This window comes from Paramacrobiotus metropolitanus, unplaced genomic scaffold (genome assembly GCF_019649055.1).
Source record: "Paramacrobiotus metropolitanus isolate TYO unplaced genomic scaffold, Prichtersi_v1.0 Parri_scaffold0000267, whole genome shotgun sequence".
NCBI lineage: Eukaryota > Metazoa > Tardigrada > Eutardigrada > Parachela > Macrobiotidae > Paramacrobiotus > Paramacrobiotus metropolitanus.
This window is the reverse complement of record NW_026570487.1, coordinates 23,014-40,951: the sequence shown is the minus strand read 5'-3', so window position 1 is coordinate 40,951 and position 17,938 is coordinate 23,014. Positions and strand designations below refer to the sequence as shown.

General features: G+C 44.8%; 1 long non-coding RNA gene across 2 annotated transcripts; it reads left to right on the top strand.

Annotated features, from left to right (window-relative positions):
- The first annotated feature begins 12,607 nt into the window (after window positions 1-12,607).
- Window positions 12,608-17,589, top strand: LOC129601710 (uncharacterized). 2 transcript variants are annotated; one of them, XR_008692271.1, is made up of 6 exons: window positions 12,608-12,998; window positions 13,101-13,847; window positions 15,303-15,337; window positions 15,415-16,052; window positions 16,324-17,086; window positions 17,146-17,589. It is a non-coding gene; the product is annotated as an uncharacterized LOC129601710 (long non-coding RNA). The 2 variants fall into 2 exon arrangements; XR_008692270.1 differs by having other exon boundaries at window positions 15,303-16,052.
- The last annotated feature ends 349 nt before the right edge of the window (window positions 17,590-17,938 follow it).

Below are 17,938 nucleotides of genomic sequence, written 5' to 3'. Positions count from 1 at the left end.
TTTTGCAACTTTAAGGTCACTGCTGCTAATAGACATCTGATCTATATCTATAATAATAACCAATATGCAATAGCAGTAGTGCACTAGATTGCTAGCACAGTTATGGGTTATATAAGGCAGGTACGTGCAATGACAGTGGAAATTTTCATATTCTGAATAAAGTCAAAAATATATAGAAAAGCGCAAGCAGAAAACCGCAAACTGGATTGTGTGAGAAATCGTAATACCATCACGTTGTTAAATAGCATACGATTTATAAAATAAGCTAATAAGCAAGAAATTATCGAAACAATATTCATACATACAACTGCAGCTTAGCATCCAACGGTCTGCCTCTAATTTCAAACGCAACCTGTAGTTTCCACTCATCTCTGAACTAACCTCAAATCTGTTCAGATTTTTATATTGATTTCCTGTCACACTTATATAAAATTATTCAAACAATGTACAAGAAATCAATAAAATCCGGCACTGCTTGTACCGAGCATCTTGAATGAGTTGGTAGGGCGCTAGCACTTGATGTACGGACTGCAGTCAAAATTGCTGTTCAGCATACACGCGGTAATATGTTGTACGCACACCCGCAACTTGCATATCGTTACTAGATTTTGTTATTGCTGCCCTTTGGTATTTATGTTGACTGCACTACGTAGATCAAGAAAGCCTTATTTGTAGCTAAGCTAAATTACACCCGTCGAAATCTCAAAATCAAATTTCTGATAAGCAAATGTTTGGTTCGTTTTAGGTATTGGACGTCGCAGGATAATACACTGCAGTTTGCAACCGCAAGTATCTAAGCAAAATTAAATTGTGCGTAATGCATGGCGCAAGCAGAGAAATCACGAAATGATTTAGCATGTATGCGTTGAAATTGTGCATTTATGCATTCGCAAGATTCATTAATTTATTGGAAATGCAATACGATTTACAGAAGGAAACTCGAATCAAACAATGCACAGGTTGTCAGTAGTAACACCAAGAACGAATTCGGCATAATTCTGCAAATTTTTTCGACAACTTAAAGTTTAACTATTTGCATGAAAGTCTTAAAGCCACAAAACGATACGTTGACCAAACACTGTAAAAAACGAAAACTCGACACGCATCTTTAAAGTTCTCGACACCAGCAGTAAAGAGTACTTGGAATTTAATTAGGTAATTCAAGTTATAGTATTTGTCAAAGTTGGTTTAGTTTGTTTCATATTTATCAAATTTTCTTCTTTAACTGTCTGAGAAAATTCGCGGAATTTTCTTTAATAATTGCAGTTCTGCTAATTGCTTGATGCAGAATTGTTTTCTTCATCAGAATCAATCTCAATCTTAAAATAATATATGTCAAACTATGTAACAAAACTATGTAACAAAACTCCCAGGTTTTGATCTTGCTCGCGCAAGGCAGCGATTTGACCACTGCCGATCGAGCGCATCTGGTATCCAATTCCCTGCGCGCGCGGGCGATCTATGGGCGCTTCTGCGGTTTTATGTGAATGCCACCCCGGCAAGCTGCTAATCTGAACTTGGCAGACGGGGACCAAGTGAATCATTTCGCGGAAAATGTTGAGTTCGGAAACAATTAACAAATAGTCAACAGCAACAAAACTACAAACGCGGAGTGTCCACCGGAATCTCCCATATGAGATTGCGATGGGAACAATATCAGGCGTCATCGAGGAATTGATCTTTTCTCAGTCGGATCGGCAATACCGTATTGCCGATCCGAACTGACAAGAGATCAGAATTCCTATAATTATACGGGACTTATTTCGTTAAATAGCGCATCTGTTTCGTAATCGTTCAAATGAGAACACTTATAAATGCTAACAAAAGTAACGAGATCCCACTGATCCCACTGATCTCACAGATTTCCGTTGGAGCATAACAAGAAATTCAGCCAGTAGAAAAAGGACGCAGAACTTCTGAACCGAAATTAGACGCATTTGTAATGGTTAATTTATGCATATTGTGGACCGCCGGTACAAGGATTTTGCAGTTTTCAAGGAGATTATTTCTCGGTCGGATCAGTAACGGACTGGATGATATTGCGGAAAGCTTTATCGCGGTGAGATTTTTAATTACTGTAGTTAGCTGATTAACCAAATGGACATTGGATAATTAAGAAGTGAGCCATTAACTGGAGCAGGAAAATTGGAAAGTTATTTCCAATTATTATTTATTGTTTTTCAGCTGAAGTACACACATGAAGTTACACGCACTTACCCTCCATGCTTGCAAGCCCAATGCTTACAGCCCACAAACTGGTTAATTACCACTTAACTTCGCACACCATTGCTCATATTACCATACATACGTTAAGTTTTGTCCCAACTCATGCTCACTCTCTATAAGGCGGATGACAGAATCTCACGAAGTCTGTCGTCACGGGAGGGTACTGAAAACTTCACGGTACGACACTTGGGTAAACATAAAAATTAGAAAAAACCTTCGTATCCTGAATCACCTAAGTAAGGATAACCTGAGAATACCTATGAAAACAAAAGAAAATCTAAGAAAACCTAAGACGACCTAAGAAACCTAAGAAAACCTAAGAAAGGAAAGAACTCAAAAAACCTAAAGGAAAGAAACTCAAAAAACCTAAATAAACCTAAGAAACCTAAGAAACCCTAACAAACCTAAATAACCTAAGAAAACATAAGGAAACATAGGAAAACCTAGAAAACGTTGGAAACCCAAGAAAACCTGTGATGGTCGAAACATCCAGTTGCCGAAATGAGCGTTGGCCGAATTGAGTGTTGGCCGAAGTGAGCCACGGCCGAAATGAACGCTGGCCGAAGTGAACCTGTGCGGCCGAAATGTAGCGCGGCCGAAGTGATCGGACGCGATAAAAATGACGAGTTCGAACTTATGCAACGGCGCCATTGGGGCGGGCGTTGTGAGCTTACCGACCAAGCTGGAATCGCAATGATTTTACAGGGCTGGGGAAAGTTCTCGTTTGCCGATTTCTGCTTACCGATATACACCTTCTGTTTAATCTTGTCAATGCAGAGGGAACGCGACGATATCCCGGAGAAGTCCGCTCTTTCCGAAAAAGCTGACCGCATACCCAGATTCTGCAGTGTGCTATCCAGGTCGATGTTGTGTTCAATGCAAAACTTTGGTAATTGTATGGTTCCGTAAGAGATTGGCTGGAGAGAATCCAGAGCTCTTTGCAACAATGAGGGCGTCAAGGCTCTCTGCAGGTCCGACAGCGCTGAACCAGGTGTCCACGTGGCTGAAAAGGCATTCTTTCCCGGGAGAATGAAACACGCGCTGGAGTGTTCGTCACCGTACCACAACTGCAGAAAGCGCGCTCCTCCCAGTTCCTTACTCTCGTAATACCCACACCGCGTCAACACATGCATGGTATCCACCATCACCTGGCCGCCATCGGTCAGGGTGAAAGGTTTCTTCACCGTGTGCTCCTCAAAAAATCGATGATCTCATTCCGCTTCAAAGTACACCGAACTAATCAGTATGAATGCGGTATCTTTGTCTATGTCGGAAAGAGCCAGTGTATCGCGAATAGTTCCGGATGTGTGATTCTCCACAAATTCATTGATGCGTTGAACAGCTTCAGAGGGTGCGGTGCGGAAGCGAACAGGTTGGCATACGGTGTTAAATAATGTGCGGAGAGTGTCGGTGTAATCGGCGTTGGGAGGATAATCTTCTTCAATAAATTCTGCTGTGGTTAGGAGTAGTCTGCAGTTTTGAACAGGAGCTGTAAAAGCATGAAAGGTTCTCAAAATACGAACAGAAGTAAATTATTGATAGAAGTAAATCATTAAGAAAATCTGGAAAAATACAATTCGGGGGCGCTTGGTTTTGATCCGCATTCCTTTTCATCTCGGTCAGCAAAGCACAAAAATCGTCCACAGTGTAGTCTTTGCCTAATCCCAGTAAATCCGCCATTTGTGGGCGAGTCTCTCCTTTTGCACCAACATAACCCATGAGAACGGCGAACTCCGCACAGATCGGAGACCACAGCGAATTTCCTCCGCACGATCGCTGCCCACATAAGCTATTATAGGCAGTCACACAAAAGTCTAAACGGTACCTATTATCCATCTATTTGCCTGATTCTCGTTCTGGAATGAAGCAGTACCGTGAATTAAGCAAAAGATCAGTTTCAAGAGTCTTTAATATCACATATCGAAAAACTTTTACTGCTTCAAAATGGCCCGCGCTCAAGCTCTGACTCAGACTCTGACCGCTCAAACTCTGACTCTGACTACTCAAAGTCTGACTCTGACTGTCTAAACTCTGACTCTGACTGACTAACGAAAGAATAATTTAAGAAACCTAAGAAACCTAAGAAAACTAAAAAACCTAAGAAACCTAAGAAACCTATTAAGAAACCTAAGAAACCTTCAGAGTCAGACTTTGAGCGGTCACAGTCAGACTTTGAGTAGTCAGAATCAGAGTCAGAATTGGAGTCTAGGCCATTCTGGTTAATGGCTACCGTCCCTTTTGTTCAGTAAACTGGATTTTCGGGTAGCCTATTAGGCTTTACACGATTCTGTTCCGTGACCAGTCGATAGCACTGAATAGTGGTCAGTTGTACTTGTAAGTACTTAAGTTGTAAAGAGCGGTTCAGCAATTCTTACTATAATCACTGAACAATAATACCCTATTAACTGCAGATTTAGTATCCGCATCAAAAGTTGGCGGTAGTAATTAACCAGCTCCAGGACGGCGACACACCTTCTGAAGTTCGGACTAAATACATATTAGTATGATATCACCAGAGACTCAGAAATGTATATAATCATTCTACAAGGAAAGGTTTCGTCACTATCGTGTTGGCATTTCCTGTGGACTGTGGTCGGTGAAAGCTTTGATACTGCTTTAATAAATTTTAAAAACGTAGCTGATGCTTGAAGCTCTGACTGAGGTCTAATGTGGAAAGATTCGAATTTTAACACGATCAAAGGTCAGTTACATATAACTCATCTTAACGAACCGGGGACCCTACGAAGCAGCGACGAAACTCATTAACAGGAAACATCAGTCGTGCACAATAGCGCCGAGTGCGCGCAGTAGAACCGAACAAATTGCAGTGCTACGTACAAATTGTACGTACGGTATAATGCAGACCTCGGTGGGTTTCCCCTGAAATCTGCCAAAACCGGTGAAATCTCCGCAGCAATCTGGTACACTAGTCAGGTCACTCGCAAGTAGATGAAAGCAGAACAGAGAAATTTAAATAAACTGAAAAGGAGCATATTTTGCAACTGGAAACAATAACGAACAGTGAGCAAAATTACTTTGACAAATTAGCCGAATTTACGACTATATCCGGTTAAACGGCTGCATGAATGATGAGAGAAACGAGAGAGAGGATAACTCACGTGATAACCGTTCCGTGAGCTTTCGTTACAGACTAGCGATGAAGAAGTATTCACGATTGTGATCACACACGATAAACTCACAGCGTGCTGCATGCGATTGTTTGAATTAGAGTTCGTTTTGCATTGAAGTAGTCATTCAGCTTCTCCATAGTAGTAGCATCCATCGAAGTGGTCATTTAGCCTCGCATTTGTTTATTGCAGGTCTGTACGATTGTTTTTTGGTGCACTGATGAAGAAAGATTTCACGACACACATATAGCATGCCTCTCTTTTAAATCAGAATTTCTTTTTGCTTTCCATAATCATTTCGCTTGTCACTTTACATTGCAGGTCTGTACGAATACTTTTTGGTGCACTGTAGTCCGTTATGTCCATCCCCAGCTGAACTACGCTTTGCATTTTTTGCATAGTCCCGTCAACTATGGGATTCTACGAAAAGCTTGATACCACTGTGAATGTTCTGGGCACTGATCAGCGGATGCGCTACGGACGCGTAGTGGACATAGCAGAAGATGGCCTCTTTGTTGATCTGTTCTGTCCAAATCGGCGACGTGAACTTACGCCGTTCGGCTCCATCTTTTTCCGCGTCCTCCGACCTTATACGATCTGGGCCAGTTTTATATCGCTGAACGGATAGTCATCTCGGGGGAGATTCTGATGCCAGAAACGCCCGTGGGTCCATGGATTTGGATGCCGGGGGAAATCCACTGGGCAGCAAAACGCAACCCTCTGTGCGGAGCGGCCATTGTTCATTGGCAGGAGATGGGTGTGCACCACACCGACATCGTCCCCGTACAGCGCTTTCGCCTAGCTGAAGATGTCCACGGCAACGTCGTACAGAACAAAGAAATCCCTCCCGGCAGCTTTATCAGGCGCAGTGTGGAAGTGGGCGAAGAATTTTGTTCGCTCTCCACTGGCAAAGCCCAGGCAGGCGCTCATCAAGCGGCTGAATGGTCAGCTGTCTCTCTTTACACCAGTTTTTGTTGTGGACATAGTGGATGGCCATTTAGAATATATTTGCCAGATCGGGGATAAAGACAGAGGCCCGGTAAGAAGGAAGTCGGTTTTTCCACGGCAAATATTCTGCTTGTAGTTGTATGGACTTTTTCTACGGTACAGTGTAAACTCGTAATGGAAAGACTTTTATCCTCAATTCCCCTACATCGCTCTCATGTATTCTACGGTTTTTAGTGGCTCATTGACGAGTTCATTGAGAAAGTACGCAGCATTGCCAAAGGTTTCCCTGCCAAAGCGGTTCCGCCCATCGATGGCGGTTTGGGACAGCTAGCCCTACCGACGGAATTGTGGCAAGAGGTCTTTTCCAACCTGGACACCGTGGCGCAGACGAAGCTGCGCGCCGTGTGCGTCACGTGGGACCGGATCCTGGATGCGTCAGCACTGCGTTCCACAATAGTGATCTGCAACGAAAGCAACAGCAGCAACTTCACATGGGAATCGGATAATTTTCTCTGCTTGGCGACTGTGTATAAATTCTTATGCCCCGGCACGCAACGCGTCGTCATAACATACCTCGGGGTTAATGGTTGGTGGAGCATGCACTACGCGAAGGAAGTATTCGACCTGATCCGTTTCTTGGCTGCCCAGCAAACCGGAATCCGATTGCGTGCCATTCATTTGTGCGGTGTTGCCCTTGGTAATCTGATAGGCCGCAGCTTAGTGCCGTTTGACGATGACGAAATTGGCCTCAACTGGTTTCTTCCTGGTCCACCAGTGGACACGAGATCCGATGACAGCAGTCTGGAGTTCACTGCGGCATGCCGCGATCTACCATGCAGCACCATCCATTTGACGAACTGCCAAGTTGATCTGGCGAACACGTGGTGGTATGTTGGGAACAAAGCTCAGTTCAAGATTTATGTCGAGATCAGCATCGCCACCGCGCAACTGCAACTTGACGATGGTTTCGACTGCGCATTTTGGGATGCACTAGAGGCGGCACTTCCGGAACAACAGAGTGACCAGCAGCGGTTGAAAGCCTCTGCAACTGAAGATCCCATAACGACGATGGCCGTCTACAAGGTGAACAGCAGTAATCAGTACTAATCACCATTCATTCTTTTATGAATTTGGGAAACTTTGACCTGGGAAGTTCTCCTGCAGATGCTTTGTGCGGCGCAGTCGGCTGATCCGCGTCCGTCCTCGCATTACCGCGGGAAGAAGTGGAGCGTGGACGGCGGCGGGCTGGAAGATCTGCAGTGGGCGAAGCTGTCACGCATTACTCGGCATCTGCTCGTTAATCTGCATACGTGGACGAGTAAGACGGATGGCAGATTGTGTTTGGGGCCTGAACATTTCGAATCCCTGTAGTTCGACACGTTCCCTCAGTTTGTCTGGCGACGCTTTGAACTGCTCTCGGGGGATTTTATTAAATTTGTTCAGTTTACTGGTTTCTGTCTTATTTGATTCACTTCAATGGCTTTTATTGTAATCCTTTTCCGGTATGCTACACTGCCGACTTTCCTTGCGAACGCTGCTATTTTCTGCATGTAGACGCTATTCAGTGGTCTTTTCCCTTAAACTGACGCTTAGCTTTTATAAGAAATTCATCGTGGTCTTTTATAAGAAATTCATCGATAATTGTAATATAAAAATCATCAAAGCAAAATTGACACGGTAATCGACGCGCGTCAACTTTATGACCGAAATACTAGGGTTATGCAATCATTTTGCAAACAAAACGAATAACAGTAACGAAACTTGCTTGACCATCTTTAAATTTTGACCACGCTAGCATAATGCATCGTGCGAAGAAAAGTGTAACAGACACAAACGCAGTATGTTTCATCATCGCCCTAAACTTTACTTAATGCTTTAACCTGTACCTGACAGTGCTGTCACTAACTCGAAAATTCCCAACCGCTACTGAGTAATTACCTGGTATTTAATTTTTCGCAGAATAAGCTGTAGATCTGGAATTTCAAAACTAGGAGGGCAGAAGTTAGCTGTTAGATGGAAGAAAACTGCGTTTACAAAGTCATTTTGGCGGTTATATCAACTACATAGGACTGCGATCAACACTTGCAACAGATCGTGTCAGCGTTAAAAGTATAGTGTTGAATGAAATTGAGGTATATAAAGCGACATCGATTTCACAATTCCTTTTCATAATTTTTTTACTAACCTAGGATTAATGCGAACACTATCCCTTTAATTATATGTCTTTGAGTCCTGCTGACACTAACAGGCTGCACACGGAGCTTAAGAGCATTATTAAAAAATTAGCAACCGATAAAATGTGTACCAAAGGGTAATATCTACTTCCGCATCAAATTATATAGAAATAATGGAAACACTTCACAAAACAAAACAACGGAAATGGTGTCAAGAAGCGCTGCAAAAGGACAAACTCTATTAGTGCAGGGGTCCAATATTTGTCGTGAAACAAACCGCACTTCTGCGTGCTTCTGCGAGACCAGGAACAGCTAAGTTGGCAAGGCACCCATCAGCTGGATGAGGAAATGCTGCGCCACACGCGATAGCTTCTGTACCTTCAAACCCTTCAAACCGTCCTCACACCACTCCTTCCCGCGGTAATGCAGCGCTGAACGCGGATCCGCCGTCTGCGTCGCACACAGCGTCTGCAACAAGAATACCGTGATATCGCAAAGCTTTTCGTTACTGCGTTTGGTGCCCGTTACAGACATCAGCAGATTATAATATGGAGAGTTACACACCGTTGGAGCAAAGCGTTACAGGGTGCAGGCGAGTTACGCTGTTCTTGTATTGATAAAACAAAGTCTCAAGTTATACCGCGCTACGCTACGTTGTAACATACAGTACATGTGTGTTAAAGAGTTACCTGAGTTACACGCGTTTTGTGTAGCAAGTAACGCTTCAGAGTTTCATAAGGCATTAGTAACTCGAAAATGGATTACCCTGAGTAGCATAGTGAAAAAAATAAGTTCGTACACATGCCTGGTCCGTGCAAACTTAACTTGCAGACAAAGGTCACACATCTTCGAGCATGCAAAGTTTGCACGCCGTGTGCGTGCAGTGATAACCATTTAGCCAAGCGATGCAGCTCCATGGGGCGTGGGGCTGACAATCCCGCTTCCAAGGCACTCCACAGTGCGCTGGCAAAATCGCCAGTGACGTGTTGCTCATGCACGAGAATCTTGGCAGAAAGCGAAAAGCGATCGCGTCCATTGCGATTGCTGAACTCCAGGCATTCCAAAGCGATAGTGCAGTTTGCAATATGGACGTTGTCACATGGAAGACCGCGACATATCATACCGCGCTTCCGGAGAGTGCTTCCGGCGTGACCAGCAAGAGACGAATGAAGCGTCCGGTGTTCGTTATACCGGCTTCTCAGCAGACAGAAATGCAGTCCAACCAAGAAAACAGCCGTCAGTACAGTGGCGCTACTGCGCCGTGCAATGAAGTTAATAACGTGGAACACTTCCGAGGCACCCACGTCACCTATCCACGGCCATCGGGGATTATCAACTACAGCAATGTAGTGCGCGGAACAGGAAAACTTGAAGAGAGCTGCGATCAGAAGATACATTGGCCTACACTTATGATCTGAATTGGCAAATGCCGAGCTGCTATCAAGAACAAGATTCGCTCTCAAACACTTTGAATCCAGGAGGGCGTTCCATGTTGGACACACAGAGCGCAGTTTAGTCTGCGTCCCAGTGTCCAGATACGAGAAGACTTCCGTCCACAATTCCAGCGGCAACACAGCAACTTCACTCAGTCCTGATAGCTGTTCTAATTGCTCTCGCATTCGTGAAATGGAATCAATCAACGCAGCGTAGAGCCTGTGAAGATTTTCCTAAAGAAAATCTCATTCAACGTTAGGTTCCTCGGTGTGGCTCAAAGAACGAACATTGTTAGTACACGGATAACAACTCCGATCACACACGAGTTCCAATTTATTTAGTGCACAAAACTCTACAAATAATAATTTTCCATAATCAGGACTGTTTGGTGACTGCGCCACACAACCATGTGAGTCGGAAGAGCTAATTTTTCACAGAAGCAGGATCTTTAAACAAAAATTCTGAAGGAGGGACTGTGATTGAAGTTAAAACCGTACGAGTGTACTCAAGATGTTCGGGTTTTAAGATACATCGAAGTACTGGCACACATGCACACATGTAATATACAGTCTCTTATCTTCCTTACCAGTTCCCAATTCAACAGAGTATTGTCGGGTTCCGCACCAGCATCAGATCGGCGAAGAATGTACACCACACAGCCGTCCACAATCTCCACGCCTACAGCTTGCCCAGTGAATATGAAACTGGAAATCACTTGTCGCTTCTGTTGTTGCAGCGCTGCCGTAACCAATCCCGGGGGATACCCGTCCGACAGCGTAATACTTCCCTTGACGAATGTCCCTTTCTCCACGCGGTTGAACGAATTTACACTGTGTTCGCGATACTCGTATCCAAACAGAGTCCGCCGATCAGTGGATGACGTCTTCCAGCGAATACGTATCATGGGAATAACATCCGCATATTCCTCCGGTTTCCCGCGGTTGATGATGACCACACTGTAACTGGAGTCCCTGATTTCGCTGGCCCGAATGGCCAATTCCGCGGGGAACCACGTCCACGCACCGGAGACACTCTCACGCATTAGGACTTCTGCGGGTAGTTTAGGTATGGGACTCATCCGGGCCATACCGTTTCGGTCCAAATATCGGTTGTCATAATTGTGACAAATCCGCTCAAACGGCGTGAACTCATGTCGGCGATTGTCTCAGAGGAAGTCGATATACAGACCCTGCTCCGCCACATCCACCACTCGTCCATAACGAAAGAGACCGTCATCGCCCAACACGTTCACGCTGTTCCACGGGAAAACTCGTGGGGCCATCGTCAACAGCCAAAAATGTCCAAGTGCTTCGCCAATCGTTCCTGATGCAACTCGGTCTGACGCGCTAAAACGCCCACACTACAAGAAAATCATGAATGCATGGTTGACTATCCGCTCAGATGTTCTGCGCAACGTGCCTACTTTCAAAACCGTTAGCATAGTTCTGAAAACCGAAAGTATGCACCATTCCTCGTAGTAGCTAAATTAAGATTTACTTTTCGCATTGCATGTCATAAAAATTTTCATCATTTTCGCATAAGAATTAAACATTGGATAGTGGATAATTTCAAAATCGACAAAAATCAGCAAAATGCAAAAGCAAAAATACAGAATGCAGGGTGCGCAGTCGTACACTGTCGTTAACCACTGGCTAGCGTGATCGCTAACCGTCATGGTCAGCCGTTGGCCGGGTTGTACAGCCACTCAAATTGTACTCAGTTATGTACCGGAAGCAAACAACTACGTAATAAATAGGTACAGTATGTGCAACAGTACAGTATGCAGCATTAAACGGGATGGTCTCCAGACTCTCCACGGAACCGCAGAAGCTGATCGGTGAACATTGCATGTTAGCACTCGTACGTACGAATAAATGCAGGACATTCCTTAGTCAAAAGAATATGTTTCACTTTCAAACCAAAATTTGTTTCACCAATTTGTTTCACCAACCAAAATTTTTTCCCCTATTCATCAAGGCAGATTTCCTTTCTTAAGAATTTTACCGCTACCAAAACCATTTTTTCGTCCCTTTTTTAACCGTGGATTAAAAATTATTGCGGACCCTTATTAACAACATGAAGGTGCGTAATCAGCATATCGTGATTCTGGACAATGGCTACCGTCCCCCTTGTTCAGTAAACGGGTTTTCGGCCAGCCTAAGTTGGATAATGCGCGACAATTTCTCTAACTACAAATCTCCCAGGCCGTCCACGCACCAGTTCTTTCGATAATGCAATGACGAACGCGGACCGCCGGACTACACCGCACATAATATTAACCGAGCATAATCTCAGCTCCGTGTTTTTAAATGACATTCGTAGCAAACTGTAGTTGGCAATCGAACATTGCAGTTTCTAGTGCTTGTGCAAATGAACCTAAGAAAGCTTCGATAATACTATTTATCTTATTGACATGGGCTTTTTAAAGCAGACACTGTGGCAAGAAGTAATGTGAGAAAATAGTCCGCGGTTTATGCATATATCCCGCAGCTTACATACTTGAGTGTTGACTGTTGAGTGCTTGGATTGCTCACCACATGGAAAAAGTTGTTTGCGCGTTGTGCCGGTTGCGCAAAGCGCAGAGAATCGATCGATCGATGAGGACAGCCTGATCCATTCACGATACTTTGCCGGTTTGCCCGCATGATAATGCGACACGACAAGAGCGAGAAGTTGAGAACGTATGTGCATGTGGGATGCGAGCAAGGCATTGCAATACATTTTGAGCCAGGAAAATTTTTTTCAATACGTGATTATTAAAGACTCTCTTGAAACTGATCTTTTCCTAAATTCACGGTACTGCTTCAATCCAGAACGACGACGGAAATGGATACTAAGTACCGTTTAGACTTTTGTGTGACTCCCTATAAAAGATTATGTGGGCAGCGATCGTGCGGAGGAAATTCGCTGTGGTCTCCGATCTGTGCGGAGTTCGCCGTTCTCATGGCTTATGTTGGTGCAAAAGGAGAGACTCGCCAACAAATGGGGGATTTACTGGGATTCAGCAAAGCCTACACTGTAGACGATTTCTGCGCGTTGCTAATCGAGATGAAAAGGAATGCGGATCAAAACTAAGCGGTCCCAAATGGTATTTTCCAGATTTTGCTGATAACTATTAGTCGCTGAAATGTCTTGTTGTTAAACGCTTACTGTAATGTTCGTATTTTGAGAATCTTTCATGCTTTTACAGCTCCTGTTCCAAACTACAGGCTGTTCCTAGCCACAGCAGGATTTATTGAAGAAGACTGTCCTCTCAACGCCGACTACACCGACACTCTCCGCACTTTATTTAACACCGTATGCCAACCTGTTCGCTTCCGCACCGCACCCTCTGAAGCTGTTCAACGCATCAATGAATTTGTGGAGAATCACACATCCGGAAATATTCGCGATACACTGGCTCTTTCCGACATAGACAAAGATACCGCATTCATACTGATTAGTTCGGTGTACTTTGAAGCGGAATGAGATCATCGATTTTTTGAGGAGCACACGGTGAAGAAACCTTTCACCCTGACCGATGGCGGCCAGGTGATGGTGGATACCATGCATGTGTTGACGCGGTGTGGGTATTACGAGAGTAAGGAACTGGGAGAAGCGCGCTTTCTGCAGTTGTGGTACGGTGACGAACTCTCCAGCGCGTGTTTCATTCTCCCGGGGAAGAATGTCGGCTCAGCTACGTGGACACCTGGTTCAGCGTTGTCGGACCTGCAGAGAGCCCTGACGCCCGCTTTGGTTCAAAAGGCGCTGGATTCTCTCCAGCCAATTTCTTACGGAACGATACAGGTACCGAAGTTTTCCATTGAACACAACATCGATTTGGATAGCACGCTGCGGGATCTGGGTATGCGGTCAGCTTTTTCGGAAAGCGCCGATTTCTCCGGGATATCGACGCGTTCCCTCTGCATTGACAAGATTAAGCAGAAGGTGTATATCGGTAAGCAGAAAACGGTAAACGTGAACTTTCCAGTCCTGTAAAATCATAGCGATTCCAGCTTGGTCGGTAAACTTGCAACACTACGCCACATAGGCGCTGTTGCGTAAGTTCGAACTCGTCATTTTTATAAAGGTCGTCCTGAACGAAGACATCACCGAATTCGACATCTGTATGTCATTAACAGCACCGTAAATGTAAATGATTTAAATTAAATTTTTAAAAAGGCAAGTGCTAAAAAAAAGCGTTTGGCTTGAAGAAAAACGTCGAAAGATTTTACATAGAAAGTCTGGGGGACGGAATATGTCTAATCAAACACGCCAAAAAAGCAAGAGCTTATTAATTGGATATTATGTTTATTCAGATGTCAATGAAAGAGGAACGGTCGCGTCCGCGGCGACCATGGTAAGATACATAAATTGCAGTCTGCCACCCCAGACAAGAGTGGAATTCGCAGCCGATCGACCCTTTATGTTTCTGCTGCGGCACGAAAAAACCGGCGCCATTTTGTTTATCGGGCATGTTGTTGACCCCTCTGCAAAACATTATTGATAAAATTGTTAATGACTACATTATGTGAACCATTGTCGGCGTTACTGGCGTTTCCGTAGTTACGACATTCAAAACTTTTGAAATTAATTTTACACTTTGAACAAATGGATGGAAGTCGGTAAAAAACAGTCTTTATAGTAATGTGCGTTCTATGCAAAATTTAAAGAAGATCAGTCCATAGAGAAACGTTTGGTGCGCCTGTTTGTATGTAAACCTCTTGGCATGTTGTTGGCATCCAGAACTTTCGAACCTGTATGACAAACTACCGTAGACAAGGCACCAATCGCACCACACTACATCCACTCCCTGTTTTATGCCGCTTTGCTTTTCGCGGAATCGATTAACCAATTTCGTCAGTGTTCATTATGGTGCTTTGCGCTGTTTAGCATGAGCAAATAATAATTACCTCAGTATCTTCGAGCGATGTCGGATATGTAGATATGATTTATTGGGCGAAACCGACTTCTAATGGCGCACGTACTTTAGGAATGGGCGGTATATTCTCGCCATTGGCAGACGAAGCGCTAGTAGCAAAGCGCACTGACTTCGACAGGCTAATCATAGCGTACCAGAGCTGTCGCTCATGCTATAAAAGAGAGGAAATACCAAATATTCCAGTGTTTCCTCCATCATGGGTGCGGAGCCCGAGCACATCAAGATGCAGCAATAACAATAACCGCCAAAGATACTTTTACAGATACAAGTAACCTGAAGTAAAGCAGGCTTTCTAGCAATAATTGTTAAACAATTTTCTATCCGGTTAAAAGGCTGCATGAGTCACGAGAGAAAAGAGATAAAGCGCGAGTGAGGCGACGATCCGTCGTTGCAGATGTGCGATGAAGAAAGATCTCACGACACACTTATAGCATGCCTCTGTTTTAAATCAGAATTCTTTTTGCTTTTCAGAAGTAGTCAATTCGCTTCTCACTTGCATATTGCAGGTCTGTACGAATGTTTTTTGGTGTAATGTAGTCCGTTGAGGCCGTCCTCTGCTGATCTACGCTTCGCACGTTCGCAGGTTTTTCATTACCATGCATTTTTACCGCAAGCTTGATACCACCGTGAACGTCCTGTGCAGCGATCAGCGGATGCGCTACGGACGCGTAGTGGACATTGCAGAAGATGGCCTCTTCGTTGATCTGTTCTCTCCGAATGGGCGACGTGAATTTTGCGCCGTTCGGCCGCGTCTTTTTTGCTTGTCCTACGACCTTTCTCAATTTTGGGTATGCCGATCAACGGTCAGCCATCCCGAGTCAGGTTCTGATGCCGGAGACGCCAGCCGGTCCATGAGTTTGGCTTCCCGGTGAAATCTACTGGGTAGGAAAGCTGAGGCCATTGTGCAGCGCGGCCGTTGTTCACTGGCACCTTCCGGACACTCGTGAACAGCACACTGACATTATCCCCATACATCGACTTTGTCAAGCTCAAGATGTCGACAATAACGTCTTACACGACGAAAAAATCCCTACAGGCAGCTTTATCAAGCGCAATGTGGACTTGGGCGGAGAAGTTCGTTCGTTATCCACCGTAGAAGTGCAGGCGCTCATCAAGCGACTCAATGGCCGCCTGTCTCTCTTCACACCCGTTTTCGTGGTGGATATGGTGGACGGCAAATTAGAATACATTCACCAAATTGCCGATGAACGCGTTCGCCCGGTAAGATAGTAATTGGTTTTCCGAACGCAATAATTTTGCTGTATCATGGTATGAATATGGGCTGATCCATAGCACAATTCAATTTTCATATTCCGCAGACAAGACTGTGCTTTCGAAACAGAGCTGGCAATTTTTGCGCACTGTATGCGTTTTTTTTGCATACAGTTTAATTTGAGTTGTTACATTTTGAGCTGCGGATCGACTGCGGAAATTTCGATTATTAGTTCTCTACACCGTGTTGATACAATCAGCTACGGTTTTCACTTTTCAGTGGGTCAGTGACGAGTTCATTGCGAAAGTACGCACCTTGGTCACACATTCTCAGGATGAAGCAAGTATGCCCAATTATGAAGGCTAGGCGCAGAAGGCGCTACCGACGGAATTGTGGCAAGAGGTCTTTTCAAACTTGATCACTGTGGCGCAGACGAAGCTGCGCGCCGTGTGCACCACGTGGAACCGGATCTTGGATGCGCCAGCATTCCACAATAGTAATCTGCAACAAAAAGAACAGCAGCAACGTCATATGGGAATCGGATAATTTTCTCTGCATGGCGATCATCATCGGATCATTTTCTCTGCATGATCCGTTATGTGGCTGCCCAACAAACCGGAATCCAACTGCGTACCCTGCATCTGCGCGGCGTCGGCATTGGGAATCTGATCAGCCGCTGGCTCGCTCGCACTGACAAAGGCTCAATTGGCGTAAACTGGTTTTTTCCTGAGCCATCGCCGGACTCGCAGCCCGATGACAGGGATCTGGAGTTCATTGCCGCATGCCGCAATCTACCGTGCCGTGCCATACATATGACGAACTGTGAAGTGAATTTAGGGAATACGTGGGGTCTTAGAGGGAACCTCGATTTCAAACCGCGGTCTTGATAAACATCGGCACCGCGCAACTGCCGGTTGGCGATAAATTCGACTGCGCATTTTGGGATGCACTGGAGACGGCACTTTCGGAACTACCGAGTGACCAGCAGCGCTTGAATATCTCTGGAGTCGAGGACCCCGCAGTGACGAATGCCGTCTGCAAGGTGAACCATTCACTCTTCTATGATGTAGGAAAACTTTAACCTGTGATGTTCTCTTGCAGTTAGTAGTTACTTTGTGCGGCGCAGTCGGCTGATCCGCGTCCGTCGTCGCATTACCACGGGAAGAAGTGGAGTATGGATGCCGGCGGGCTGGAAGATCTGCAGTGGGAGAAGCTGTCGCGCATTACTCGGCATCTGCTCGTTAAATTGCATAAGTGGACGAGTGCGACGGATAGTGGATTTTGTTTCGGGCCTGAAAATTTCGAATCCCTGTAGTTGCTACTGGACATTGCCCTCAGTTACGTTAAGCCGTAGTCAGAGTCTGAGCGCTGTTTTCTCGAGATCAGTTAGTTCACTGAATAGTTTTTACTGGATTCACTTGAATATTTTTCACTGGTAGGTGTCGTTTGATCTGATATTTTACCGACTTTTTAATGCATACTTTATTATAATTTAACTGTAGTAGAATTTGCGTGCGAGCGTATCACGTACGCTGCAGCGAAGTACTGTACATAAATAGTTGTTCAAGTACAGGATTTTCCGGTAGCATTAGCAGTCATGCAACCTGTCGAATGAATGAAACTAGAAGAACCATTGAAACTCAGAAGGAACGGCCTTCTTACCCTAAGCAGATATACTAAATAAACATGGATAGCAGAGACGTTCGGGAATGTTTTTGTTCAGCCACTGATACGCTCATGGTGAGATGGTCAGAACGTGAGCCATTTATAACGTGGTTTTCAAACCATTATCCCATTAGCCAACATTACTTTCGCTTTCCAACCTTGACCCCACCATCGTAGGCCCATCGCCGTAAATCGTCAACTTAAGTTTGACGCGCCACAGGCAAACGGT